We start from the raw sequence: 14,887 nt of genomic DNA on the forward strand, positions 1-14,887 counted from the left end.
TCTCTTGAAATGCAGCAAGAATTTGAAATGTCTATGATCGGAGAAATAAAATTCTTTTTAGGATTACAGATTTTACAGACTGATGAAGGCATATTTTTTAGTCAATCTAAGTACTTGAAAGAACTACTTAAGAAATTTGGGATGGAGAACTCTAAACCGGTAAGCACACCTATGACTACAAATGACAAATTATCTCAAAGGGATGAATCTACACTTGTTAATCCAACTAGATACAAAACTATGATAGGAGGTTTACTATATTTGACACAAACCAGACCTGATGTTATGAATGCAGTATGTATAGTTTCTAGATTTCAGAGTAATCCTAGGGAAAATCATGAATCAGTAGTAAAAAGGATTTTCTGGTACTTACAAGGAACAACAAATCTTGGATTATGGTATCCTAAAGATGAAAATTTTGTTCTATATGCATACACAGATGCAAATTGGGCAGGAGATGTGGATGATAGAAAAAGCACCACTGGAGGAGCATTCTTTCTTGGAAAGAGATTAGTTTCTTAGTTTAGTAAGAAACATAGTTGTACATCTTTATCAACAGCAGAATCAAAATATGATGCAACAGCAACAAACTATACACAGGTACTTTAGCTTAAGCAAATGTTAAAAGACATAAAAGTAAAATGCAAGGAACCTATTACTATATACCATGATAACACTGTAGCAATTGATATATCTAAAAATCTGATATTACATTCTAAAACAAAACATGTTTCTATCAAACTGAATTTTCTAAGGGAAAAAGTTGAAGAAAAAGAGATAAAACTGGTTTATGTGAATACTAAAGAACAGCTTGCAGATATTTTCACAAAACCTTTGCCTAAGGAAACTTTTGAGTATCTCAGAGATCAACTCAAATTCATACCACCATCGGTAGAGACTTAGACAGTTGATGATTGTCATCAATCGACAGAATTAAATAGACAAATCTTTTATTCCGGTATTTTGATTAGGAAGCTACTTCTCAGGAAGAGTAGTTGGTATATTGAATTGGTTGGTATTTTGTATGAACTTGACCTTTTGTGACTTTGGCATTTGATGTCAAAGGGGGAGAGAGATCTATGGAAAAACATTATCTTTTTGGTAAGAAAAAGAGATTTTAGGGGAGAAATTTTGAAAGACACATGAAAGATTGGTATTGTCACTCCTAGGGGGAGAAATGAAGATTGTTGTTTTTTTTGGCACTTTGATGGTTTTTCCATCTTGTGTTGCCATCAATGCGAAAGGGGGAGATTGTTGGTATTTTGGTATGGTTTTTTCATTGATGTCAACACCTACTAAATAAACATACTTTGAAGATCCAACAACATTCACTAGCAAACAGTAAACTATGCAACAGTTACTAGTATATGGTTCACCGACAGGATATATTGTTCACCGGTACCTGAAATGACATGGAAGACACTTGGTAATGTTGAAGATATCATGTGGACACTTTATTTTGAAGTAATAATCATTGATATATTCTTATTTGCATATTTTCTTTTACCGGCAAATAGGTCCAAGTTATCTAGGGTTACACCAATAGGTTTTTCTTTTCCAGATCAACATAGCACGCTATGGAGATGATTTATTATTGTTGTAAATGCATTAAGCTGACATGTTTAATCAGTTATTGCATCGGATATTATATTATTTATAAAATGTTTTTATTGTAGAGCTGACCTACTAAAATTGGTCTTAGGGTATGGTATAAATGTAAGATCTTATTTGTAAGATCAAGTGTGGAATGCGGAAAAGGTTTGAGTAAAGATATATGCAAGATCAAGTAGAGGTCTACATGAAGACATCATCTAAAGGTGAAGTTAGGTTTTTGTAGAAGCATATCAGCATTACACTAGTATTGAATTCAGCATATGAAGATGCGATTTTGCATAGTACATTCTTATTGGATTTAACCATCCAACTGTAGTCAGTGTGACTCCCATTTGTGATTGAGCAATGAGCTCTAGGCTGTTGGCCTTTCTACATGTGTAGACCCCTCTTGTACACTTACTATCTATAGTAGTATCATCTGATTGTGGGTAAGGTTTCCCATCGTGGTTTTTCCCTTATAGGGTTTCCACGTACAAATATTGGTGTCATGTGTTGTGGATGACTTTGTGCTTATGTTTCATGCATTAATTCTTACTGGTACAACAATTTACTGTTAACACTATCTACCGGCATACTTAATTGATTTACTGGTATTAAGCATTAATTCGGTTAATAAGTCTTTGGTTTGAATTTATTAGACAACTGATTCATCCTCCCCCTCTCAGTTGTCTTTGGGACCTACAGTTGGCCAACAGAGTTTTGAAAGTGGATTCATATGATTCTTTGAGAGGAGTGAAATCACGCTTAGGTTTGGAAAGTCAAGGCTTCTCTTTGAACCACTCTTTTGTTTTATTTGGAAAATAATTTCTACTGTAGCTTCAGCAGCTTTGAGTGCTTGTGTGCCACTAGCCAAGTTGAATATCATGAGCTTTGAGTTGGTTTTAACAGTGTCTACTACTCCATCATTAACAACATTCTTTGTTGTTGTCTTTGCCAAATTTCCAATACTTGTTCTTCTCTTTAGAGCTAGATCCTGGTTGCATTTCTTTCCAAGGTGAGATATCCCCCTTCTTTATGAGCACATCTTCCATTTGAATGGCATTATCTACCATTTGTTAATTGATGGGTGTACTTACATTTGTATACTATATTTTAATTATGGGACTAAATTGTTGATGAATATGTCCATTTTCTTAGAATCTGGGATAGGTCATGAATACCTAGAGAACATCTTTCTCCAACGTTGGAGGAAAGTAAGGAAAGACTCCCCTATTTTCTATTTAGTATTGCAAAGCTCGATCATAGTCATGGGATGTTGAATGTTGTATGAGTATTGTTGTATAATTAGTTGGATTAGTTCTTCAAATGTTTTTATTCCTTTGGGTAGACTTGAGAACCATTCCATAGCTTGTCCTCCCAAACTCCTTGGATAAAGGCGCATGAGATACGTTTGATCATTCATGAACTCCATACAGGAAACACAAAATTCCCTGACATTATCTTGAGGATCTGAGGTACCATCATATTTGTCAAATTTTGGGATCTCAACTCGTGAAGGAAATGGAGGCATGTATAGATTCTTGTCAAATGGAAAGGGACATATTGTCTCCAAAGAATATTGTTTTGGGGACTTATCCTTATTCTTTAGTTCAATGATCTCAGTCTGTAAGGTTTGTAATCATCTGTGTACTGCGAGTATAGGTGATTCTTCCTTTTTAGTAATGAGTGTCTGAACATCATATCCAGTAGGATGTTTGGCACCTTGTTTTGTTAGTTCTAAGAAATAGTCTTCCTTTTCTCGAGCCAGGATAGCTTTCATCATTTTTCGGACGTCTTTATCCTTTTGATAGTCACAAATTTATTTTTCTGGAGGTTCAACATCTTCTTCAGCTTCAATTGATGAGGAGTCATTATTAGTTTTGTGAGTATTAAGGTTGTCTTTGTCATTGTATTCTATCTCATGTATAGTGGGAGATTCAGGTTCATAAAAAATGGTACCCCTGATGATGAAGGTTTATCAATGAGCTGGTCCTTCACATAGTATGGGTTATCTTGATATGTGAAAGGTTGTCCTTTGCCTTTGGCCTCTTTCTTACAAGAACTCCCAGTTTCAGTAGGCATTTGTATGTATTAGTGTGACCTGGAATGGTTTGTGATGCAGAGGTCAAGATCAATTTCAAAGCTAGTTGTTCGGTTAACATATTTGTTTGAGAGAAGCAACTAAGTTTTAGTCTGGTTTCAGGAAAGATCTATCCTATATAAGACATTTATCTAGGTTGATTCGAGAGTAGTGACTAATATTCAGTCTGGTTTCAAGAATGATCTATCCTATATAAGACGTTATCTAAGTGGCTTAGGTTTGATAGGTAGTTGATTGAACTAGCTGAAAGATGATCGACCAAATCGTGCAATACAAATGGTAGATGTACACTATCTTGATCTGTTTATGCTTAGGATGATGATAACTAGTATTATGTTCATTGTAGACTATTTTTAGGCAAGTTTGATTGCTCTGTACTGACAAAACTAAAGATTTGTATGACAGGATTTACTGAGATGGACAACAATGTAATAGTTTCAGGACGACAATAGTTTTGTTTCATATGAGTTGTTGCTTAGTACCGTACGACAGATGGGTATGTCTAGCATGACAAAATATTCAGTGCAATTATGTATCGTACGACACAGGATTTAGCTTCAGATGACAGACTGTTGGGTTTCATATGATAGAGGATTGAGCTCAGACAAAAAACTATCAGACTTGTATGACACAGGATAGATTCGTACGACTGTTAACAGGACAAAGACAAAAATTATGAGTTTTTCAATAGCTGAGTATGACAACTGAGTATGACCAAGTCTGAGATGGACTAATTTTTGACCAAGATAAACTAGTTTTGGATAGAATTTTGACTTAGGATGGACTAGTTTTGAAATAGATAGAGTTTTTGATCACTGAGTTGTTTCTTGTTTTCTCCAATTTTGGTATTCCAGTTTTAGTTTGAGGGATGAAAACACATAAAACACATAGTATAAATAGTAACTCCAATCACAACATGCAAGCCCTATGGAATTTGGTGAGAGAAGAAAACCTTTGCTTGTAGACTCAGGTACACACCCAATATCTAGTTAGAATATGGCCGCTGAGTCTCACGCAATGGATTCTCAACGTCGTATTATCCGACTCCAAATGCTAATGGGAGCATGAAATGACAAGTATCTTGGGAGAGTTACTATCTCTCTTTCACAAATATTATCCCCCTTTTAGAGGTGAACCAAGTAGCTTCTAATTTTAATTGGATCTAGTAAGGGGTCTGTTTGGTGCGTCGAGGTATAAACTCAATTAAGAGGTCTCCCAGCCTTGAAAACCAAGGTTTAATATACCCGAAGGTATGGAGGAGAGCTATTCCCAAGCACTATTGTTGACTTGATTTTCATCAAATCACATTTATTTTATAGTGGGTTGAAGTACTTGGCATTTATTTGTTCCCACTTAGGTCGTTCCCCTCACATCGGCCGTAATAGCTTTAAGAGTTTTTAAGCTCCTCGGGAGGGCAGGCCTGCTAATGATGTACAAATCTCAAACAAAGAAAAAGCCTCAAGGATCTGGATTTCTGATTGTCTAGAAAAAGACAAAAGCATACTCTCCTACCTCTTAGAATTTTCTAAGAACATGAAATACAGATTTGTTCTTTAACTAGATAGCAATTTAGGTGCCTAAAAAATGAATTGAAAGAATACATGATGTTTGGTCGACTCTTCTTAGGCAACCTGCAAAGACAACGAATCAGTAGTCATATTGTCTTTGTGCGACAAGCATATTCTTTGACAAGCGTTCTGCAAAAACTAATTAGGCTGTGAAAAATTCTAAGATAGACAGATATACAACCAAGGTCAGTCATTAGACTAATCAATTTTGAACAAAAAACCAAAATCATGAAATTTGCTTTTTTGTCTTTTTAAAATTAAGTCATTACATGTATGGTTAGACAAATATAAGCATGAATAATAAAACCATAACAAATTGACCAATTGCCTTCTAAAAGATGCGAGTACAAGATTGCTCTCAAATTTTTATAAGCAATACCAGTGACTAGACTACACCAAGACAAAGGATTTAATCTATATGAGCATGAAAAATAAGCAAAAATGGATGCACTATGGATGGATAATTCAAGCAATAATGAATTCAAGCAATAATAGAATAAACAAAATATGGATGCAAATAATCTAAAAAAAAGCACAATGTATTCAATGACTCTAGAGCAAAATCAGCATAATAATAATCTCCAAGCATGTTCTCAAAAATATCTGGGGTGAATTGGAGGAGAGCTGAAGGCTGAATTTATAGAGAATTACAAGAGAGATGATGAAAAATCTCAATTTAGGATTAATTGAAAATAATTGAGAAATAATGTTCAGTTAACCTTGAGATAGATTCCAATTATAGTTTAATTGAAATGCATTTAGATAGGAAGTTCAAGTTGCATTAGAAATAAGAATTAATTAATTGCATTCACTTGTGATTAAAATAGATAAACCTTTGATTTATTCAAGAAAAGAGTCTTTTCAATGCAACTGAACTTCTTTTTCTGAAAAGCTTTGAGTTCCAATTTTAGAGAATGATGAATAATTCATTTAATTGCTTTTTCCATTTCAAATTCTAAATTTAGAAAAAGAAATAATATCTCAAGTTTGATTTTTCTCTCAATTCAATTCTTTTATTTTATTTTCAATTCAACTCTTGCTTTGTAATTAATTCTTTTTTTGCATGATTAATGGCAAATTTATTAATTAATTAAATATGCTAGGATATTTAATAAATTAAATAGGATAATTGATTAAAAAATGATTTTCTTGGAATGATTCAACTAATTAAATAAATATTTAATTAATATAGAGTAATTGACTTGCCATGTGATATTTGATGATTGAGGAATTAATAATGTGCTCAAGATTGATTTAATTGCCTTTGGTTAGGACCTTGGTGATGTTATCAAGATTAGGGGCCCATGGTTTAGATGACCATTTTTAGGGTATTACAAGTAGTATTTATTCAATGGCCAATGAATAAATATTGTGGGTCACAAATCCCATTGAGGTTTTTCCCACACCAGGTTTCCTCGTTAAATATCTTGTGTTATGGTGTGTTTCTATGTTGTCTCTATTATTTCTATTCATAGCAATAATTCTTATTTACCGGTACACTATTTTGGGATGCAAAGTTATAAATAAGTTTAAATATTCTGCTAACCAGTTAGACATTGATTCACCCCCCCTCTCAGTATCTTTGGGACTATCATTAAATCTAATAGTTTAATCACTTAAATGCCATTTAATTACACTTGCAGAAATAATTTTGAACTAGGGTGAATTAATCGTTTAGCATGACCTCATGTGCAATATGTCTTAAATTATTCCGTTGCCATCTTTGTATTCATGACTACATCCTTGGTGCGTGTGAGATGTAATAGGATAACACCTCGTTCATGGTTTAGCAAAGCTATCACATGTGAATTCTTGCAAGTAGGAAGACTTCATAATTATAATATAGATGGACGGGTTAGCTATTAAACATCACTTCCTCCACCTAAAAGGCATTCTTCCCATGCAAGATAAACTTGTTTGTGCATAACATAGGTTTTGAAGAGGGAAAACAGACAAAACACTGGATTAGGGCTCACTAGCTTCAACGGAAGGAAGATTGCAAATGGACTCTACTTGTGCAACATGTCACAGAGACCACACAGAGTATTTTACGTGCAACTATAGAGTCTTCTTAGAAGTCGAAGAGTGGGAGAGACCCTTCACAGAGAACATTACAAACATTTTTCTAGGACAAGTATTACAAATTCAATCATACCAGATCAGGAGGAGCATCAAGCAGGTGATTGGTGAAGAAATCTTGTTTCCTCCGACAAGATGAGCCATCTTCCCTTCACAACTTATCTCTATTTTCTTATCAAATGATTTTGAATTACAATAATCCTTTTCAATGCTTGAGTTAATTGCTGCCAAAGTTGTCAAGGAAGAATTTATGTCTGGTAATAAACTTCTCCTTGCGGCCCAAAAATATGACTTATGGGAGGGTAACGCCCACATTGGGGGCATTTTCCCATGACATTTCCTCCTATCCAGACATGTCTTTGTGTCAATTTATGACAACATTAAACATATGCTGGAGATGCAGAACTTTTCTTATATCCAAAGTGCTTTGGATAGACACCGTAGGGAAATAGGGTAGGAATTGGTTACTTTGGTTAAGAAAAAGTCGAATGCCCTGTTAATTTTGTTGAATGTCGAACCTTTCAAGGTGAATCCATCCCTGCAATCAGTAGTGCCAGATTTGAATGTTGCCTTAGGGCCTGTGCTATCATATGGCTCCAATGAAGCTATAGGGTCAGCTCAAATTCCACCTATAATAGATAGGGGCATGGTGCAAGAACATCAAAATGAAAGCATACAACCAATGAATGAGTAAAGTAGAGGGTAAATTATGCTACCTATTTTGATGGGCATAATTATGGATGTCAGATGGCTCTCCATTTTCAAAACTGTTGAGGATGGTCAGGTTGTGGAATTATAAGCCTACATGCAATATTAACTATCCCAAGTTAATATTTTTGGAATGTAACAGGATCGAGTCAGTTATGTTGTCCTGTAGCCAATTGGAAAATTGGTATTCTGGTCTTGTAAAAATGATATTTCTATCATTTCACTAATTTAGTTGCATTAGGTTAGCATTAGTTTTTAGGGGATTTCATTTGAAATTGTAGCTATAACCAGAGGTTTTCTTTTTTCTCATTCTTTCCCATCGGTATGCTCATCAAACCAAATTTTATATCTTATTATTATATTAATATATATGTGGCTTGCCAACTTTCTTTAAAAATAAATGTATAATTATCTAAATGGTTTAAATGAAATACTTCAATTGTTATTTAGAAATATATTCTTTCATGTAGTAATGCAATCCTTGTTTAGTTTTAATTTCATCGGCTATTGTTTCTTCAGGATTGTATCTACGTTGAGAGACCTTAGGGGAAATTTTGTAGATGTCTTCTGCATGTGCATTACAGTTCCATTCTTAACCTTCTAATGTTAGAAACATTTATTTTATTTTATTTTAAATTCACCTTTATTTGATTAAGTTGGTCTTTTCCTCTAGGGTTTCTTAGCAGGGTGTTACACTTGTAATAGATCCATTTATTTCATTTGGAATATTATTTTGGTTTCTTCCCACCTAGCCCTTTAGATGTGTATTTGGGATAGTCAAGAAAAGGGTTGGAAAAAAGAGATTTAAAGGTGGATAAATATTAAAAAGTGTTGATAAATTATCCACAAAAACCTTATCAATTAAATAAGGTCTTCATAATTATTAAATATTATAGGCATTTCCACATTAAATCTTCTAGGAGATTAACAATTAATCAGCATTACAAGAATTTCAATAGCATTTCGACATGTAAATAACACTTATAAAAGAAATAAAGAGAGAGATGGAATGAATCTCAACCATATGAAAGAGAATGACATAGAGAGGCATAAGAATACTCTTTTGAGAAAAAATCAGCCTCCAAAGTACCATACCAATCTATTAGACCTATTACAATACAATATCAAGTCCTTCGCTCGATGGAGATCAACATCCTCTTTCTTTGGTTTAAATTTGATAGCATTACCTTGTTAAAGATCTTCTCTTATGTATCCATATTAACCTCTCAATATATAGGATCATGAAGGCCCATAAAATCACCACAAAGCATTACCATGGGCCCAAATAGGGTCCTGAAAATACCATAGTAAAAATCCATACAATCCATAGACCATACTTATTATCTACCACTTTTATATAGATTCTCTATGATGTGTCATGACATGTAGCATGGGTGAGCCAAGATTCTTAATCCACATTGTAACCTTCCTCTTAATCACGCTCTTGCATTTCATAATATCTCTTACACTATATCTTTGTAATTTATGGCCTTAAGCATCTTCCGTGATAAAATATTCTTTTACAAATATATTTGGTGCTAATGTAAATGGAAAAAAAAAATACATGACACAACAACCAAGAAACAAAATTGAATATCCCATTTAATTAAGACACATAAAATGATAAATTATTAAATAACTTGTTGCCTCAAATTTCACCCCTTTATCAAAATTTAAGTCTCTCTTCATATTTGGCTTCAAGTCCAATAATTCATTCTTAAATGTGTAAATAACAATTTTTAAGAATAGTTTAGATTTTTGCCTTGGTTTAAAGCTCTTGTTGGAGTCTGACAAGCCGTCTCATAGTAGTTCAAGTATCCCCATTTCATTTTCAAAGTGCTTTAAATGTTGGCAACCTTTTCCTTTTGTTTTAGAAGTTCTTTTGAACCTCAATGTTCTTTTCAGTACTTGGTTTATAAATGTTTATAGTTCTTTGGTCTCAAAATCTTTCAAAAGTTTAAGTTTCAAATGCCTTGTCAGAGTCCGATATTCGAACCCAAACTTTATTTTCAAGTTGATTCTGACTTGTTCAAGTCTCATGTTTTATCTACCAAGTCCATTAGGTTTTGAAATAAGTGCCAAACCCTGACATAGTTTCTTAACTATGTCGGAGCCCGATCACTTGATTTATACCATGGGGGCTTCACTTAGTGAACCAGGGTTATAGCACGTGCATTCATGGCATACTAAAGAATCTCCATATTTTGAAAAAATATTGCCCTAAACTCCTTTTTTGTCACCCCCTCCCAATACACATCCTGAATTAAAAGCCACCCTATTTTCATCAAATATTATATTTTTTCATAGTCAGAAATAAAAAACCCTATTTTTACCAATAGGAAATATATTGCACCCTCTTTTTTGGGATATTAAACCCCCCAATATGAATTCACGTGATATAATATTGCCAAGCTAGTGAAGCCCTTGTGATTTATACTAAGGTTAAAGGAGAAAATAAAGCCAAAGTTCAAACATTGAAGCCTAAAGTAATGATCGAGTCACGAGTAAGTTAGAAAACCTCGTTAGGACCTGATACCTAATCTTGACCTAAAGGGGAAGCTAAGATAAAGAAGAAATAAAGGAAACTTTCATAATAAATGGCTTAGTATTAGATAAATTGAAGTTTTAAAAAATTGATCAAAGTTTGATGCACTTTTCTAACAAAATAAGGGCCAAAATGTTGATCATGCCTAAAATACCGAGCATTAATTATAGAGGGACAAAGTAGGTTTGGAATTAATGCAACAACAAGAAGGGTTTATTTAGCCTAAATTGTCATTTGGAAGGGCATAATTTAGGAGGTCAACCAAGTTTAAGAACAGATATTTTCAACAAAGACACCACAATGTCCAAAATTGAAGCATATATTGCAACATTTTCATAGGAAAAGTAAGTCATCTAGGAACTATTAAAGATAATATTTTTCATAGTGCTAGGGTTTTTGAATTACATAGCTAAAAGCAGTTGAAATAAGGGAAGGTACTATCAAAATTTTCTTGGGGTTTTGAAACATAATTCAAAATGAAGTTTAAATCCTTTGGCTATGAGAATTTAAATGGGTTAGAGAACACACTGTTGGAGGTTGGAGATACTCGACTAGGATACAATGATTTGAATAAATTTTGGAGAAGGATAAAAAACCCTAATATGCACCTGATTATGCAAATATTTTTTGAGAGAATGTTGCTAGAAGCAACAACATTCCTAGTAGCAATTTAGTACACACATTTAATAATGGAATGTATAAGTAGATATGACCCAGGTACTTGGTAGATCAAAACCAGAGATGATATAGTTTTATTAACCCTAGATTGAGCCACAATGCATGCTTACTTTTGCCTACCAGACCAAGATGTTTACTCACACTAGGATCCAACTTTTTCACAATGTGAATTCAATGTAAAGAAGGGCTACTATAGAGGTGTTATAGCCAAGAAATGGTTCACCATGCCAAGGAGAGGGCAATCTTAACTCTCGAAGACAATTCATAAATCCTATTTAAAAGGGTAGAGGCTTTACGAGGATGTTGATGCTTTTAAAGTCTAGACAAGTGGATGTTATTTTCATGCAACTCATATGAAGTAGGAAGCATTATTTAGATATTATGCCAATCTATGTGTTAATACTAGTGATGGACCCTTTCTATGTGTTGCAATAATTTGTAGGTTATAAGTTGAAAACTTAAAGTTATTATTTTTATTCAATCTTTTATTTCCTCAATTGTTGCATAGTTATTGTTAAATTTTAGGTACCTTTACCACTTTCTATTTAAAATTATACCTGTTTATATATTTGAAAAAACAAAATTGTAATCATACAAAGAGAATTGTACCTTTCTAAAATTTATAGAAAAAATACTTAATAGTTTACCCAATTGTTGTTTGATAGATCAGTCTCATTTTTGGGCGAAAGAGTGTTATTCATTAGTTTTCAAAGAGGGATGAATCTGTTAACCAACATAACCCAAACATCAGGACCTGCAAGGTGTATGATACACCTTATCCCAATAAAAAGTTCATTGACAAAAGTAGGAAAATACATCTCTAATAATAAGGGAGACTCAATAAATCTAATATTAGGTATAAGTGTCATCATGATCAACATAGGAAAAAACATAATTTTCATGTTGGTAGTTAGGTGTGAGTATGCATGGGAAATGAGAGATTTCTCAGTGTAATTTGAATGACAAGTACCACATATTGAGGTACCTTTCAACATGTTTATTCTCCCTTAGGTTTAGGATCTCATAAAGTGACAAGATGTTTGAGGAAGTCTAACAATAGGTTTAATATACTCTCTTGAGGTTTAAAAATATTGGTATTGGATAATCTCAAGTCTAAGTTCAATTAAAATTATTCTACAAATACCAATTTTTGATTATTTATACATTTGACAAGTGATCATCAAGGCTATCACACACCACATGTGCTTCATATTAGACTTACTTATTGATGTACACCAATATTTTAACTCATTATTGTCAATTTTGTAGACACTTAGAATTGATTAAATTAATATTTAATTAATCATCCCTTGAATTGTATGATTAATTTAATAATCATATTAACCTTTCATTACCTTTGAATTAATTTAATTATCTTTAATTAATACCCCCTTTCCATTTCTCCCAAAGATTGATTTATTTCAATAAATCAAATTACACCTTAGAGATATATTCCAATTTTATCCCTAATCCTACTTAGTCAAATTAATTCATTTTAATTAGGCTATTTTTATAATTTCTACAGATCCACAATTTATTCCCCCCATTAAACTAATTAACCTAAATCCTAATACCTATTAGTATTTATTCAAATTTAAAATACCGCACACCTACCCAAGTCATCTCACCCATCATCACCTTTGACCAAGGGGTGCTCACACATGTGAGAATTTCTCTTCCCCATGGAGCCACCCTATACTTTCCTCTTTTGGCCCATATGGCATATCACCCCTTTCATAACCCTTACACCTTTGCCACAAGTGTTTCCACTTGTCAACTTCATGAACTTCCCAAGGTTTCTCACAATCCCCTTTCCCCTAGGATAAGTGGGCTTCCCAAAGTTTTCTCATACATGTGTGAGGACACTTTCCTATTTTCCCTATGATGGTTTTTTTTCCCAAGGTGTGCTCACACATGTGTGAGCACACCTTTCTCTTTCCTTCAATCCGATCCATTGATCAACTTTTGATCTTGATAGTTCATTTCCAAGCCCCAAAATCTATAAATTGATCCCTTCCCTCTTATAAAATCATCCACTTTTTATCATAGTCTTATGTTGCCCTTTTGGTTGCATATCCATTTATCATTGCACTATCATAATACCATTTTGATTCCAAAGGCACATCCATAACCTACATCCATAATTCACTCATATACACTATGTTGTTATGCTAGTTTGAGAGCATTCCATACTTCAACCTATCTATCTCTCCCACTCTCCATTTTTTAACTTCGGTGCAATTGAGGTTTGTGGAGATGAGGAGAAAAAGGAAGATTCCTTACGATGAGAACATCACGAGTATATTTTATTGATGTTGTTTGTCTTTTATTGTGATTTTTATCTCAATTTTTCTTGGTACACACTAAAATGGTTTGATTTATTTGTTGACTAACTTGACTAAACCATTTTATGATGTTACATTTGGCACACCCAATGGTTTTAACTCATGTATTATTTTAAATGGTTATAAGTATTTTTCTATACTTCCATATTTGCATGCAAAATTGTTAAAAGCATTCCTAACTATAGCATTTTGATCTCTTTGTTGTTTGAGATTATGATTTCAGTGTGTTTCTATGTTTCAATTGCACTCTCAAAGTTAACATCTCTTTGAAGCAATAATACAGGGAATACGATATCCCACTTGCTGGTTGCATTTTCTTAGAAACATTTAAATCATTTGTATACCAGTTTCCAAAGTTTTCTAATCAAATTGCTGCACTTTCCAACTAAACTATAGCATTTTCTTGAACGTTTCTTTTTCCACATCTTTTTGTACATACCCAACCATCGTTAAACCCAATTTGAATATTTTGTGCAATCATTTAGTTCAAGCGATAATATATGTTTGCCTCATATTTGAATACCACCAAAACACAATCACAAATTCATCACAAGTGCTCTATTTACTAGTTGCATTTTTCTTAAAGGTTCCTTATGCCTTTTCTACCAAATTCATTTTTGTGTAGGTTGTGTTTCTAAAAAACCCTTTCCATGAGTTCATTTTCACATATTTTTGAGATGCATTGGCTATCATTGCATTGCATGAGATAAAATCTTTTTGCAACATTCTACCAAATAAGATAATCTCTGCCCCTCCACGTTCCGCATACATGTTGACATGGGCACTTGGTAGTCAAAGGTTGTTGATTTTGTTTTACTCATCCTTATTGTATTTATTTCATTTTGAATAAGTGTATTTGGAGACAAATTTTGTTTGATATAATTTATAATGCCTTGACTATAATTTCTCATTTTAAACGCATGTCTACTATAGCATTTCCAAATATAATAACAAATAGAAAAATCTTTCCATTGCATATCATAAACTAACATCTCTTTGAGACATTCAAGAAAATGGTGTCTCAACCTTACATTTACATGAGGTTACTATTTATAGTAATTTTTCATTTGAGCATGAAATGGTACAAAATTCTCCCTAAAGCTTCTAGTTGGCTAGATAAGCATTTTGGTAAAGTTACATTGCAAGATCACAGCTAGTTTTGAAGATATTAAATTTTTCATTTTGGAGGGGTCCAATGAAAGGATTAAATTTGATTTTGAGGACTTTAGAGGCCCTAAAATACCTTGAAAAGTGGGTGTATGTGGTGTAG

This window comes from Cryptomeria japonica, chromosome 5 (assembly GCF_030272615.1).
Source record: "Cryptomeria japonica chromosome 5, Sugi_1.0, whole genome shotgun sequence".
Lineage (NCBI taxonomy): Eukaryota > Viridiplantae > Streptophyta > Pinopsida > Cupressales > Cupressaceae > Cryptomeria > Cryptomeria japonica.